This window comes from Argiope bruennichi, chromosome X2 (genome assembly GCF_947563725.1).
Source record: "Argiope bruennichi chromosome X2, qqArgBrue1.1, whole genome shotgun sequence".
Taxonomy (NCBI): Eukaryota; Metazoa; Arthropoda; class Arachnida; order Araneae; family Araneidae; genus Argiope; species Argiope bruennichi.
In genome coordinates, this window is record NC_079163.1 from 119296744 (window position 1) to 119312273 (window position 15530).

General features: G+C 28.3%; 1 protein-coding gene across 2 annotated transcripts in view; it reads right to left on the reverse strand.

The window, feature by feature from the left end:
- LOC129960940 (uncharacterized) overlaps window positions 1–15530 on the reverse strand; it is a 289136-nt gene that overhangs the window by 89773 nt on the left and 183833 nt on the right. The window lies entirely within an intron of this gene.

Here is a 15530-nt window from a genome sequence, read left to right on the forward strand (position 1 = left end):
TTAATAAAATCTGGGCTGGAATTTTCATCCAAGATCTTCCGTTAAATTTTAAATAATATTAAGCAAAAGTTTTAATATTGCATTTTCAGCAAAATTCTAAGTTCGTTTCCCCTTTTTAAAAGAATTTTAATTTTGATCCAGTTTATAATTAGAATAATATAGATAACTTTAAAAGCAAAATATTTCATGCCATTAACAGAGAAAATAGATTCCTAATTTCGGGGAATAATTGGATATTTTTTTCCGCCATTGGCAAAATTTAATTTTAATTAGAACTAGTTATAATTATAAGTATAATAGTTTTATTACTTTAGTTTCTCCAATCAACTTATATTCTCATATTTTGGTGTTAAAAAACTAATAGTTTTTAAAAGATTTTGTTAAAATGGCTTATATTTTAAATTTATTTTTTAAATAGCAAACACAATATTTTAGATGAAAATGGATTACAACTAAAATTTAATATTCTCATTAATTTAATATTTTAAATTAAAGATGATGAGACTTAATTCTATGCTCAATTATCAATTTTATTTCTTACTCAGAAAAATCCTCAATATCTGAAAATTAGATAAACTCTTTCATAATTAAGAAACAAAATTTAAATGTGAATTTTTTTCTGAATAATAGAAATCAGATATTTTCTGCAGATGCAGCTTTCCCAAAGTATTTTTTTTTACTTTGAGATCAGATAAACTAGGTGCATGTGTTACAAAGTAAGTTCTAATTTTTTAAAATTAAATCTAACTGAAGATGTTCTTAATATATAAATTTCTTTCCTGTTATGCTTCAAGAAAAACTTTTATGAGATTGAATAATTAGGATAACTGCTTATTTTTTTCTATAATAAATTATATTCACCTGGGAGAGAATTAATGAAAAAATTTTAGATTTATATTTTATTCATTCGTTACTTATTTTTTAAAAAAAGAACATTTCCAAAATCGAGGTTGGCAGAAACAATTTTATTTTCAATACTTAGACTTATTTCACAGAAAATGTCGATTAAATTATATTAGAAAAGAATAATTTTTCTTGAATTTGAAAGCCTCTCCAAATATGTTAATAAATCTGATGAATTCTTTTTTATTTAAAATTCATTACTTAATTTTTAAAATTATTATTTTAACTAACATTTTTCAAACATTCTTCTTCATAAATCATAGAACTTCTTGAAATAGTATCTGTCATGATATATGAATCAAGTTTTACTTATATTTCTAAAAGAAGCGGCAGCTTTTTCAGCTTATTGAATAATTGCAAGATTTATTCGGTTTAACTTAGTTCATTTTAATCACTCCCATTTCATGTAGAAATCCTTAGATACAATATTTTAACGTTGTTTTTATTTCCCGATCGTCAATAATCTAACCATACGACTGGCGCAGTTTAGCCAAGGTTGGCTCTTGCGCCACTAAAACTCACAACCACCACCACCCATTTCATGTAGAGATTAAATATATTTAAATATTTTCATAAAATTAATATTTTTGTTACGCCACAACAGCCTGTCTCATTCAGTTTTTCCTAATTGAAAAACTGCATATAATATATCTAAAAAATTAAAAATGTGTAGGAGAAATTTTTTCCTAATTCAAAAAACTAACAAACTGGGTAACCATTTTTCCTTTCTGAGAAGATTAAGAAAGATCTCTGTAAGTGTAAGTATTAAAAATTAATTAAAATCAGAATCTTCCTTGCTTCATTGAAACCACAAGGTCTTAAGGAAATTTGATTAATTTTACAAGATTTCTATGATATATAAAAACTATAAACTATATACTTTTGCATTATTAAATATCAGCTGAATTATTATTGAATTTCTAAATTACAAATATTGTGCATTATATTTTTGCTTTTAATGATTTTATTTAATAACTTGACAGTTCATTTCAATAAATATACATTGAAGTTTTTGCTATCTTTATTTTAGCATCACGGAAATGAAAAAGAAATACGAATTTATTTATATCGTTTAGAATACATCTTAGAATTGAACTTAAATAGTGATTTTAATCTGCCAAAAGTTAATTAAATTTTAGCCAACGCTTCACATTTGAAGAAAATATATGTTTGCACAAGAATCTGGTAGACATTTCTGGTTACTAAAAGTTTACCCTTTTTCTTATATTTACGACTCTTGAGATTTAAATTCTTATAAAGAAAAATAAATTGTAACCTTTATAAAAAACTATGATACTTAAATAAGGTTACGATAAGTATTCTTAAACGAAACTAAAATTTCTATTAAAAATAGGAAGTTTATTGCTTTAGATTATAGAAGATGCCCATTTTAATCGGAAAAATGTTTAAATAGTCTTAAATATTTAAATGCTTTTAAATTTATTTAATTTTGCTTGAATCAATAAAGATACTGCTGCAAAATTATAGTCTAAATGTATGCATTCCACCTAGTTTATTTTTCATATTTAATATAAAAATCTTGGCATACTAACATTTTAAATAAAAAAAGTCCCATTCCTTTGAGGCTAAGACTAGTCGAATCATAAACTTTTATTTCAAAAGTTTAAACAAATTAACGGTAATCCTTCTCGATGTGGCCATTGAAATTTTATAAAATAATGATAACCAGATTTTCATGCTTTAGTCAAATTTAGCCGCGAAAGAGTGGTATTTAATTGTTTAAAATTTTAGAATCTCAAAAGTTTTTACTATGCATGACCAAATTAGACCGAAGTTTAAACAACGCTATTTTTTCAACAGTACTTCTATTTACTCAAATTATATAAAATGCAATATTTTGCATCATTAAACACAATTTTCCACTCGGATGCACGAAATTATTTCTAATAAATTACAAAACAACTGTTGGGACATGATTCAATTAAATAACTTGATTACAAATATTGAAATTACATAATGCTTTCTAGGTTTAATTTAGCATTAGTTTGCATGATGTGTTAATTGCTTTTAAAATGATAAATAAACCAACAATTTGTAGTTATACTAGATTATCTAATGCTTTTAAATTTCTTATGAAATCACAAATTTTCTCAAACGCTTTAGCTTTATCTTGATCTAAAACAAAGTTTTCCTTATTTTAAAATACAGATTATAATGTTGATGTATTTAGTTGGTGTTAAACTTTTTTCTTCGGCCAATTTTATTTGATCACAAATAATTAGGAATGATTCCTACAAATGAAGGAAAGAAAAATGCAGTTTGGTAATGTTTGAGTACTTCCTTTCCAGGTTTAAATTCACAGGTTTATAGCATTTTTTAAAATTTAATTTGCTCTTTATAACAAGAAGAGTTGTTTTAAATATGTTGCATAATATTAATAATAAATTGCATTATTTTAATATCTTCGAGATATCGTCAAAATAACATTATTTGACAAAGAATTTTCTGTAATTATTGAGAATTAAATGTTTTGTTTATTATTATTCACTTATTTAATATTTCCCAATCGATAATTTTAAATATTTTATAATGAAAAATATTTCTGACTATTTTAATGCAATGTCATGCGACTATTTTAAATAATAGATTCAATCCAATGAGTTATCAGTTAAAACGGCTTCCTTGTAAGCTGTTTCTTTTGTTCAAAATTTGTTAGTTTATATCTTCAGCTATGTTTCATACATTTTGCCAAAAATCTCTTAATAACTTGAAAGCATAAAGGGCAGAAAAAAAAACTTCCGTTTTCAGGAAATTGTTAATGAGTCGCTAACAATATGTTAAATAGCCTTTTAACCTAAAATTCTTTATACGAATTTTTTAAAAAATTGCCATTTCTACGAATAAAATATGAAAAATTAGAGACAAATGAAAAATGTATAATTTTTCAATCTCTTGTTTTATAGACCATGGATCTGTAAAATATTCTTTATTGTGCATCTTATATTGATATAAAAATTTTTGAATATACACATTATCAATGTTTTATTTTTCAAATTTAGAACATATGCTGGATTTTCATTCCAGTTATGATTTCATAAAAACTAGCCTTATATCTTCTAAAATTACAGAGGAGGAAATGCTTAATTTCTCTGAGTAAACGCAGGTCTTTTTAAATTCCCGTTTCATTATATCTTGAATGTTCGAAAGTGTTTCCCATTAAGCAGTTAATATTTGTAAACAAATTGTTAACATGAGGACTTTACAATCCTTCTCTGTTATTTTTTTTATTGGCAGTTTAAGACAGAAGTATCAGGAGATATAAAACCCCTTGAGAATACTTTTGAAACATAAACCAAAACAGTGAAAAAATATTTTTAAACAACATGCTATCTCTTTAACTTTATATATTTCAGCAGTATTTAAAATAAATGTACAAATTAAGACAAACTGTGCTGAATCAAGTATTGTAATAATCCAAAAATAAGTAGTCAGGCATTTATACAATCGCATCTCTTTGTTTAATTCTGAATTTCTAACAATTTTAGATTGTGTTAGATTTTTTCCTGGAAGCCTGAATTTTAAAATCTTTGTTTTTTATTTTTAAGAAGTGTTTGGTTTCAAGTGTCAATATATGCACTGACTTTGTAGAAAACTGAAACTGCAACTAGTTATCAGTTTTTGTATCCCATTGACCTGAGACACTTGTCTTGGTTAATTCTAAGTAATTTAAATTCTATTCAGAATAATCCGTACCTTATTCGCAGTTATTTAGCAGAACTTCAATGGAAGGGACTCTCGAAATCCCTTATTCCCTATATAAAATAACAGTATAATCCCAAGAGATCCATTTGGTTTCAAAAGCTTTCTAAAAATGCTATTCCCTATTCATGCACTAAAGGAAATTTTGATTTAAATCTATGCTAAATTTCAATAATAATTAGGTTGATTTAAGTTATGTGTTCTAGGTAAATATTACATTGAATAGCTTTGAATGGAATGAAAGTTATGATGGGAATGTTAAGAATTTAATATTTCAAATCAAATTTAAAAAATCATGGAAAATGCTAGAAAATATTATTATTCATGGAAAATGCTAGAAAATATTATCATTCATGGAAAATATTATTATTTTATAAAACTTATACAGCATGTCAAAATCATCTTTTACAAATATTTCTTTAAATATTTGTTGCTTCATAACTTAAAACCAGTCAGATTATTATTTAGATGTCTTCTGCCGAAGAATATTAAAAATTTTACTTTCAGTCGAATGATAGCCATTTACCTCGAAAGACTTGAAGCACATCCCTGTTTTCATATGTTCCAAAGAAAAGATCATGAAATATACTGAATTGATGTACATTAATTACCGAATGGCTGGGTTCGGTATATTATACGAGAAATTGAAGGTGCCGAGGACGATTAGCTTCTAGCACATTTTGGAAGGTCAGACATTGCCAGCTTTTACGTTATGAATCGAGAAAATTTCTCGGAGAAAGAATTTAAAAAGAAACGTTAATGCAAGGAGAGAGCGTGATATTCAGAAACGGGTGAATGGGGTAGGGGAAACCCCATCTCTGTCTATTGCACCGTGAAATGAAAAATTTCAGCTCCCCTTCCCACGTTTCATCTTTAACGCTCAGCGCTCTGCTAACGGATTACTTGGATAATTCCTGTTTGTGTATCACTGAAGAATCTCAGCTATTGAAAAATACAGCCTTGCAATCCGTATGAAGTTGTTATCTCACCCCTTAGGCAAACAGAATAAGTAGAAGAGTACTTCAGTATGAAGGGAAATAAAAGATGAAGCGTTTCTGCTCTTTTTTTAATTTCTCTTCGGGCGAAATTGAGACACAAGCTTTCATACAGGAAGTAAACCGCCATCTGGAGTCCGGTGTTCTCGAAAATCCTGCAATACGTTCTCGCAGTGGAAGAGAAAGGAACATGTTTCATAAAAACGAGTGAAAAGTCGATATTAAGACAAAAGAATTGGAGCTTTTTTTTCATATTTTTGATAAAAAGAGGAGTGACATTTTTTTTCCAAAAATTTGTCATATAATTTATTCCCTGAAGGAAAATATTCAGTTATAAATAAAATAAAATAAACTTGTCTACAATCCATTATTATGATGAAAATCGAAACTGCACCAATCTTGACAGAAGCCTTTTGTAAACTCTGGTAATAAAATTCTGCACCTGTTGTTAAATAGAAGATATATATCACTTCAGATAAAAATATATCACAAATGCTGTGACAGAATTTCATTAAATACCGATTGATTGTAATTCGTCGCAAAAAGAAAAATCTTGCATTCATAAAGAAAAATTTAATGATTTCAATGAGATAAAAAAAATTGTCAATTACTTCACCCCAATTTTTTCTTCTTAACAGAATGGAATGTTGCATGCATTCCCTTTTAAAAAGAAATTATATTATTGCTTTGTTCATTTTAAGATGATAAAGAATTATATGATATTTATTAATCAAAGTCTCTGTAGCTTCTGAAAGCACGAAATTAAAATTTGTTTTCCCGTACATACAAGTAAATTATAACTTATTTAAATATGCATATTATATATTTACAAAACAACAGACTTGTTTTTTTGTATATATTTTAAGCACTTGGAAATTCATTCGAACTTGTATCAGACAATGTTTATTTAGCAATAGAATCATGAATAATAGACGAGCTTTGCATTGTACCTCTGCTGTGTTCCATTTGCCAGTCTGAATATGTTTCCAATAAGTGATTAATTTTTATTTTATTTTATTTATTTATTTTTTTACTTGAGGAAAGATATTGTCTAATTACAAATTAAATAAACATTATGTAAAAAATAGTCAGATTAATTAAAGCTGATTAGAGTTTGAGTTTTTCGAATTCTTTGTTTATTTCTCAAATGTCAAAGGCATTGTCTTTTTTGTAGAATTTTGTAGAGCAGAACTCAAAAAAGTACTTTAATGTGCTTGGCTGTACGCATACAATCTCTCATTATTTTTAGCTATAAGAATGCAGTGAAATATGAATACAAATTCATACAAATTTATCATTGTAATGAACAATTAATTTTAGGCATACGATAAAATTTTGCTACGCGTCTAATTGGTAAGTAAATATTTATTAGAAGCTAAAATTAATTTTGAAATAAATTAATTATTAAAACTACTTAAAATGAATTTTAATAACAAATAAAATTTTCTTTATTAAAGAAATGTATCTTAATTTAAGCAGTAAATCTAATTTTTATAATAGGATTACGAATTTTTTAGATACAGTAGCAGATATATTTTATTATCTCGCTACTAATCTATACTCTATTCTTGCATGTAGATTTGCAAGACTTTGTTGTTCAAACAAGATACATTTCATTTTATACAGTTATTTTTCGAAAATTCGAAATTTGCTCATCATTCGGAATTGAAGAGCTTACTGTTCTTCTGATAGTTTCAATTATATATATATATATATATATATAATGTTTGTTTGTTTCTTATGGCACTTGCCACGGACAAGCCCGCTGTTACGAAGACAGCAATTTAAGCCTGAGGGGGACGTCTCTTATTTTTTATAGCAGCGCCAACTAGGGCCAAGAGTACGACTTTGCCACTCACGCATCATTCATTCGCTTGCACAACAGGAGGGCACATTCACACATCTCACAGATAGAACAACAGAAGAACAACCATGCCCAAACCGGGACTCGAACCCGGGACGCCCAGATCACGGGGAAAACGCGCTACCCCTATGCCAGGACGCCGGCATATATTATGTATATGTGTGAGTCATTAATTATTATACATGAAGTATTTATATCCATTTATTCTTAAACATTCGAAATAATTTATATTTAGAGGGAAATGGCCATATAAATTGAAAAAAAAGTGAAATTTAATTACAATTAATGCCAAATTTTAAGCGTTTTTATTTTTTCTTGAGCATTTTGATCGAAAGAACTTATTTCAGAAATTATTAAACTTTGTTTTTAGAGATGAAAACTTGTTGCTTCTAAAGAATCACACCAAGAAATTCCATTCATTTGAGTAAAATTATAGTAGGAAATTAATTATGTTACTAAATAATTCATAAAGTGGCTTTGTAAAAAAATTGCAACTATCTCTATTTTAGAATAAGAATGAAGAATTTACTCAATAATACAAAAATGATAAAGGTTCTTTTAAAAAATTAACATTTAGAAGTAGAGCAAAGCATAGGAATTAATTCATCAATTATCTAAATGTTCTCTTTTGAAGCAGCTGTTCGGATATTATTTCAGAGGGAATGTAGTGAATCACACATAGAATCACATTTAGACAATAAGAACAGCTGTTAAAATGACAAGCATTTCTTAAAATTCCACCCGCACTAACAACAAGATGTTAAACAATCATTGCTTCCCAAATCTACTATTCTCTTTGACAAGCCATTGACCACTGTGACTAGAATAATGTTTATGAAAAAACGAAAGAAATGTTGCATTCTGATTCTTTTGCTACTTATTAAATACATTAAAGAAATTCCTTTAAAACAATGAATCATAAAGTTGTATTGATTACTTGCAACTTTGATTCAACGAAAACAATATTTTCATCCTTGAAGGTAAATTCCTTTCAAATATTCCATTTGAATGAATCGGTTATTTCGTTTACGTTTGCTTGACCCTTATCTTTCAAATCAACCTTAAAGAACAAAAGTAATCGAACAAACGCGTATCTACCTTTAGTCTCGTCTTTCTCGTCCTTAACACCATTTGAATTTTCCAACAAGGGCAGACAAGCATCATAATAAATACTATCGTCGCATGGGCGATAACAACGACCTACCGTTAATGAGGAAATGCGAAAGTCACACAAATGCGACAGTCATCACGATCCGCTAAGTCACGAATTCTGATATTTCACCTGTCGCAGTCGCATATTATTGGTAAATCAATACTAGTAACAGTTGTGACCCGTTCCATCGTGATAGGTACCGTCAGCAATCGCTAAGCCTTTTTGTAGTTGGAATCATCAATTTAATCCTCATTACCCATACTCGCAGACTCTCAGTTTGGATTCAGGAGAAATGGCGAGCACCATTAAAATGTAGCCTTCCTATTAATGATTACTCATTTCTCGTTCAAAGTCGCTTCTTTCCTATTTGCCTTCCGGTATCGGCCTCTGCGTAATGATGCGGGTGTTCACGCGAGAATCTGTTTATTTCGGGAAGATGGATACTGTATGTGTTTAGAGTTAATGACCACCGATATCACTCTCCCCCTCTGAATGTAAAATGAGTGACTTCGCCGTAAGTTGGAGTTTATAAGAGATATTTCTACAGGAAGACATCAAATATGCTGGACCTAGTAATTGGGTAAAGGGTAACGAATATGCGTTTGAATAGTAACGAATATGCGAGAGTGTGAATATTTGTTGCGAATTATGAGCTTAATTGTTAAAAAAAATCATAGAGATGACTCAATCTCTATGCTGTCAGATTTCACCAAATTGAGAATTTGTTATTCATTTTTTATTCTTAGTAGAAGCTATGTCAGATTCATTCTACACTGTATATTGTTTTAAAGAAATGACAAGACAAAAATATGCTGGATTTTAAAAAAAATGACGATGGAAACTTTTCAATTTTTTTAAATACATTTCCATTCCATTCTCGACCCATTGACTCGGATTGAAAGCGATGAAATTCATATTCTACTTCAATTACCTAACAAATAAATATTGGTTAATATAAGATGAATATACTTAAAAATTAATTTTATCGAGAATTAAATATGACTATTTTTAAAAATTAAATATTTTACCCCTACTTAAATACATTTAGAATGCAATGCTTATTTTACAACTTAATGCATTTTGCTTCATTATGCTTAAATTAATCCCAGTACTGTAAAAAAATAGCTTAAACTGTAGGCTCAAAACAAGTTTCTATTACATTTGATAAAAAATAATGTTTCTCATATTAATAATTTGAATCTTAAATAACCCAAAAAATTAGGATTCAACTAAAATTTTCAGGAAATCGTTTAAGTAGAAACTATCGAGAATTGAAGATAACATTTTGAAATCAATTCAAAAATCAGAATTTTTTTCGCTGTAATGAACTTATGTAATTGCATATCAATAAATATATTTTTTAGAGCCTAAATTACCCCAAATGCCTACTTTTAAGAATTCAATATCCTGTATGAAATGGACATTCTATTTCACAATCATAGAATGTAAGAAATACAAAACTGCCGGCCATGGTTTTGTATATTAAGAAGTCTCTTATATGCTTAAATTTGATAAACTAGTGCATATTCCAGCATTTGTGTTATTATTAAGTTAGGGTAGTTTGAATTTTCTCTTCCACCTAGCGATACAGAGGATTATTGGCTGAAGTCCAGAACCAAACCAGATGGAAAGACAAGCAGACATTTCATTGTAGAGGAAAACTGCTATCCCTGGAGTCCTCTCCAAGGAAAACTGTCTAACATTGCTGAGACACGGGGGAGAGAATATTTGAACATATCCGATCTGCCTATTGCGCACAACGGCGGTTGCTAAGGCATTTGTCAGCCTACTATTTTAAATGCCAATGGAATCTTAATGGTAGAAAAAAAGTGTTTTCTCTAACATTGATATCTATCTGCGAGATTAAACAAAAATTACAGAATATGTGCGACAGAAATAACTGAAACGAAAATGTGGGGCGTTCCCATCAAGAAAATGATTATAAATGTATTTTATTGCTACAATACCTTAGGGACTGCATGCTGTGATCTGAAATTTCTTCCCATTTAATACATCTACCGATCAATCAAAAGTATTTTAAATGCGCGTACTTGAAAATACCGTAATATTAAATCAGAAATATTCATTGTTTATTCAGACACGGTATTCTGTAAATGTAGGAAGATTTGAAATATAAGATTCTAATTAAAAATATGAGCAAATAATTGAAAAACAAATTTCTTTAAGCCAAAAGATTTGTATTCTATTACAATAAATATCTTTAGCAAAAGAAGTGGACAATTAGCATTAACGAATTAAAATTATTTGATTAAATAATTGAATGCTTTCAAAAGTTTAGAAAATTCATTTTAAGATTACTTAGTGGCTGCATGTTTTGAATCCTATTTTTTCTATATGATGAATCATCACAAAATCAAAAGTATTTCAAATATAAAGAGATTGAATCTGGGTAAGCATAAAATCAAAAATATTCATTATTTATTTACACTCCTCATATGTAAACATAAAAATTATCGAACATTTTCGAAATGTTTGAAAATTTATTTAAAGAGAAATGAAAGCAGAAACAATAAATCAGCTTGTGAGTGATGAAACTAAATCAATATTTAGTTCGATTAAAATTATTTTTATTTACTGTGGTTAAAAATAATTAATGAGAACTCTTACTTATTTTGAAGGAATTAAATGTATTTGAAAAAAAAACAAAAACAAGCTAAGCGTATAATTAATTATAGAGCAAAATGGGAAAGCTAAATTTGCTTATCTTCTAAAATTATACTAAATAATGTTTACAATAATGATAAAGCGTAAAATAGTTCTAATTTTTGTTAAAATTATATTTCTTAAATATGTGAATTTTTTTTTTTCATTTCAGAAAATGTTATTTAAGCGATTAAGAAAGAAATTATAAATACTTCATCAACTTAAAATGTTACAACTCTAATACAAATTTTTCATAAAAGGATTTTAAAAGAGACAATATATATTCTTATTTTATCTTTTTGCGAAGAATGTTTTCTCAAACAGTTTTCTATAAAAAGTAAAATATGTTTCGAGAAATTCAATCGCTAACTTTTATTTTGTACAACCCTGTTAAATCCTTTTTTCAACTTTTCAACTGAAACGACGATCAACTTGAATACGCTTGTTTTATCAAAAAAAAAAAACTTCTGTGTATTAAAATTGCTAAAAACAGATTGAGATTACAATTTAAATAGAAGCGGAGAACTGTTAGTAAAAATTAACAAGACGGGTATCACAATAACTATATATTTACTTTTCTGACCTTAACAGTTCACTCTTACGTAATTTATTTTTTATTACCAATAAAGCTGTCTATTTATAATCATACCGCTAACAAATTAAAAAAAAAAGAAAACCGAACTTTTTTTACTAAACTTTTATCGAATATTTCATTAACCCCTTTTTATTTGCTAGAATTAAAGGATAATAAAAACAATCATGAAATTATCAAATATTTATATAGAAAAATCAAAACAGATTTTAAGCTGTTTTCTCAGTGCTGCTAATGCATGCTAAATACAACCGAAGCAAACTTTTCTTTTTCTAAATAATAAATAAAAAGCTATCAGTAATTTGAACATTTTTATTGCTGATTTGTTTTTAGTCCTCTGTAATTAAATAGGAGTCATATATAATGACATAGCTCGAGTCGTTTTGAAAGAAGGCAGGCGTACGACATTTTTAAACACTTCCGTATCACTTTAAATGCGTTTTTCTCCTATGAACGTTCATGCGCTTAAAAAGGACGTAATTGCTTACCTTTGAGTCGGAGAAATAGTTTGAGCAATTAAATTCATGTTTTTATGTTGAGGAATTAGAATACTTTTATGTCTGAGCAATGAAACGGAAATGTCACTAAAATGGAATTACTTCCTAAAGATGGAACTTTTTGTTCTGTCGTCCTAAATTTTTGTCGGTGTAAGCTTTTTAATTAAGACTTCCGAAAAGAGAGCGCCGTGTTATGAGAGGTATCGAATCGAAATCTCTTTTATTCTGAGACGCCGAGGTAATTAAAATCGTTAAGCAAACGAAATTAGCTTATTTTTACTATTGTTAATTTATTCTTGGTGCTTGGAAACTGTTTAGAAAACTAGTTCAGAAAAAAACAGCAAGCAGTTTGATTCTATTAGTTAAAGAGTTTACTTTCTAACTTTAATTCATTTTTTTACTGATATATGCAAATGCATTAATTCAAATCATCGGGACAAAAAAGCTTCATCAAAACTTAAGAGATTTTCCTTTGAGAAGAAAACAATATTTGAATCTCACAGTCCTTAATAAATTTAAATTATGTTTCTCTAAGACTGTAAAGGCTTCATTTTTGAACAATCCATCAATTAACTTGATTACTTTTATGCAGTATTTTTGTTTATATTTAAGTTATTTGGTTAATGGCAGTGAAGAGTTTGAAATCTTTGTATCTTTTCATTTCAAAGGTTTGGTTATTTAAAATCAAGTTAGCTTAGAAACTATAATCCAAGATAATATATTATTGAATATGAATTAAAAAAAGCATTTATTTAGATGGGTGTAATTCTTAAAGTCACTATAATTGAAATTATTAACACATCTACATGAGTTGCAAATTTGTAGCAATTAATTGCGGCAACATTTTCTATTATATTATACCACAACAGGGATATCACAGTTTTAATTAAAATATGTATCCTCATTTAATATAAAAATGTCATTTATTCTTATATTGTAGAATTTTTAAATTTAACACTATACCCCATATTATTTTTCTACTATGCATGTAATAGCCTTCATTCAGATTTCATAGTAACGATACTCCTATTTTCAAGCATGCCGGCATAAGTCAATGAAATCATTTCATATGAAGAAATCAAATTATCCTTTTTTTATCGCTTGAACAAAATATAAACAATATTTAAAATGTAGAACTGTTATTACATTACTGAATTCTGAAATTGCTTAGATACTAAAGATCTTGAAGTAAATAAGTGACACTCTAACTTGAAGAATAATTTCAAGGTAATTTTATTTAAAATCATAGCTTCTAAGTATGTTTTATTGTGCTATAATGCTGATTCTTTATTGTAAATATTTGCATCTTATTTAATATCATTTTAAGATCAATATTTTTTAAAGATGTATGAATCATTTAAAAAGGTTTTTAATAGCGAACACTTTTAATTTCATGTAAATGATTTTACCTGCCAGAGACTTTAAAGATCAATACAAAATAGCTTGATAAATATTTGTTAAATCTAAGAATATGATTTTAAAAAACATGATTAAAGCCACTAGAGCAATATCGACCTCTTTTCTTAAGAGCCTTTGCTTTACTAAGGGGGCGTACCTTTGTGCACTGGTTGGAGTATAGAGAGTATCAGTAGGTAGGTATTGTTAAGCCAAATAAACATAGGCGAAGATTAAAAAAAAACACACACACACACAAAAAAAAAAAGACTACATATTCACAGATATCTAATACACATTTTCCCCTAATTGCTTTAACTCTCTTACTTTTTTCTAACCCAACCCGGCCATCACAAGTTATATACTTTTGGGCCGCTTTCTTTTCCAAATGAGGAATTCAGAATGTAAAGCGAGAAAACTCTTAGTGAGTTTTACATCTTACACCCCTCCTTTGAAATAAAAGCGCCCCCAAAGCAACCCATTAATATAGATTTTTCATGACCGTGTTAGTAGAGAAAGGACTAATAGTTCCCACTGGCATTGAAAGAAATAGTTTTTATCAAGTCGCACATGCAAATGCATGGAACGCTGTGTGGCGCATTCTGTATAACAATCTGGCTATTATGAGCAGTCATAAAATTATCCCTCCTGCTCTGTAATCCGCTATACTGGAAGAATTAGCCCTTAAAATTGTCATTTTTTAAATAACGGTATATTAAAATATTTTTGGGATTGAAATTAATGTCAGAAAAAGGATTTACTAAAAACTTATTAAGTTATTATTATTTTACTCGAAGAAAACGGTGTCATGCTCTTGAGCCTCAGCCAGCGCAACAGTAAAATCAATGTACAATTCAAAAACTTGACTTTAATGTGGACTTAAATATAAATACGGTATAATTTGATCTGCATTAGTAAAACAACTGAATGCAGGTTTTCGAAGCCTTAATGTAGCATATATAAATGACCAATGGGGAAATATTATGCTCTACCGAATACTGGGGCTATATTTGTTCAACATCCGCTGTATTTGAAGGAAACAATTTTCTTTCCAGATCATAGATGATTTTACGAAAGATACAGCCTTAGATTAAGCCTCATATTTGATTTTGACATATTTGACCTTTTGCAACTGTGGCATTTTCATATTGTCGTGAAAGCTTGTATATCATAACAGTTGTATCCAAAATTAAGAAATAAACAAGGTATTCCCAGGTTTGAGAATAATGCTGTTTATTTCTTAAATTTTGAACAAAAATTTTACTATTCACCAATTTTTAAGAGAATATGAAAATGCAGCCACTGCGGCAGAGCCGATTTCAAAAGGTTAAGCATTATTTCATGAGTTTATTTAAATGTTTTGTGCGTTATTAAAAATAAAAATGTGTTACTCGTTTTACTTTTCGTTAGTATCATTTATCTATGTAATGTCTAATATTATTACAGCATAGACAATAAAGTTTTGCGTCGTTAAATAAGGGCAGAGTTGGATTAAATAGGATGACGCATGGAGTACCCAACCTCTCCCGAATGATCCACAAAAGTAACTTCTGCGCAGGGGTTTAAGTAGCGTATTAATATTCTGTCAGTGAGGCCAATTTTACTAGAGACTGCTAATATTAAAACTCGAGTTTGACAAGATTTCAATGATGCATACTCTAGTTGAATAATCAAGCACTTGAACGATGCGCAGTAAGTTTTACTCTCTAATTGAAATTAAACTTAAGACTGCAGAGCCATGGGGATT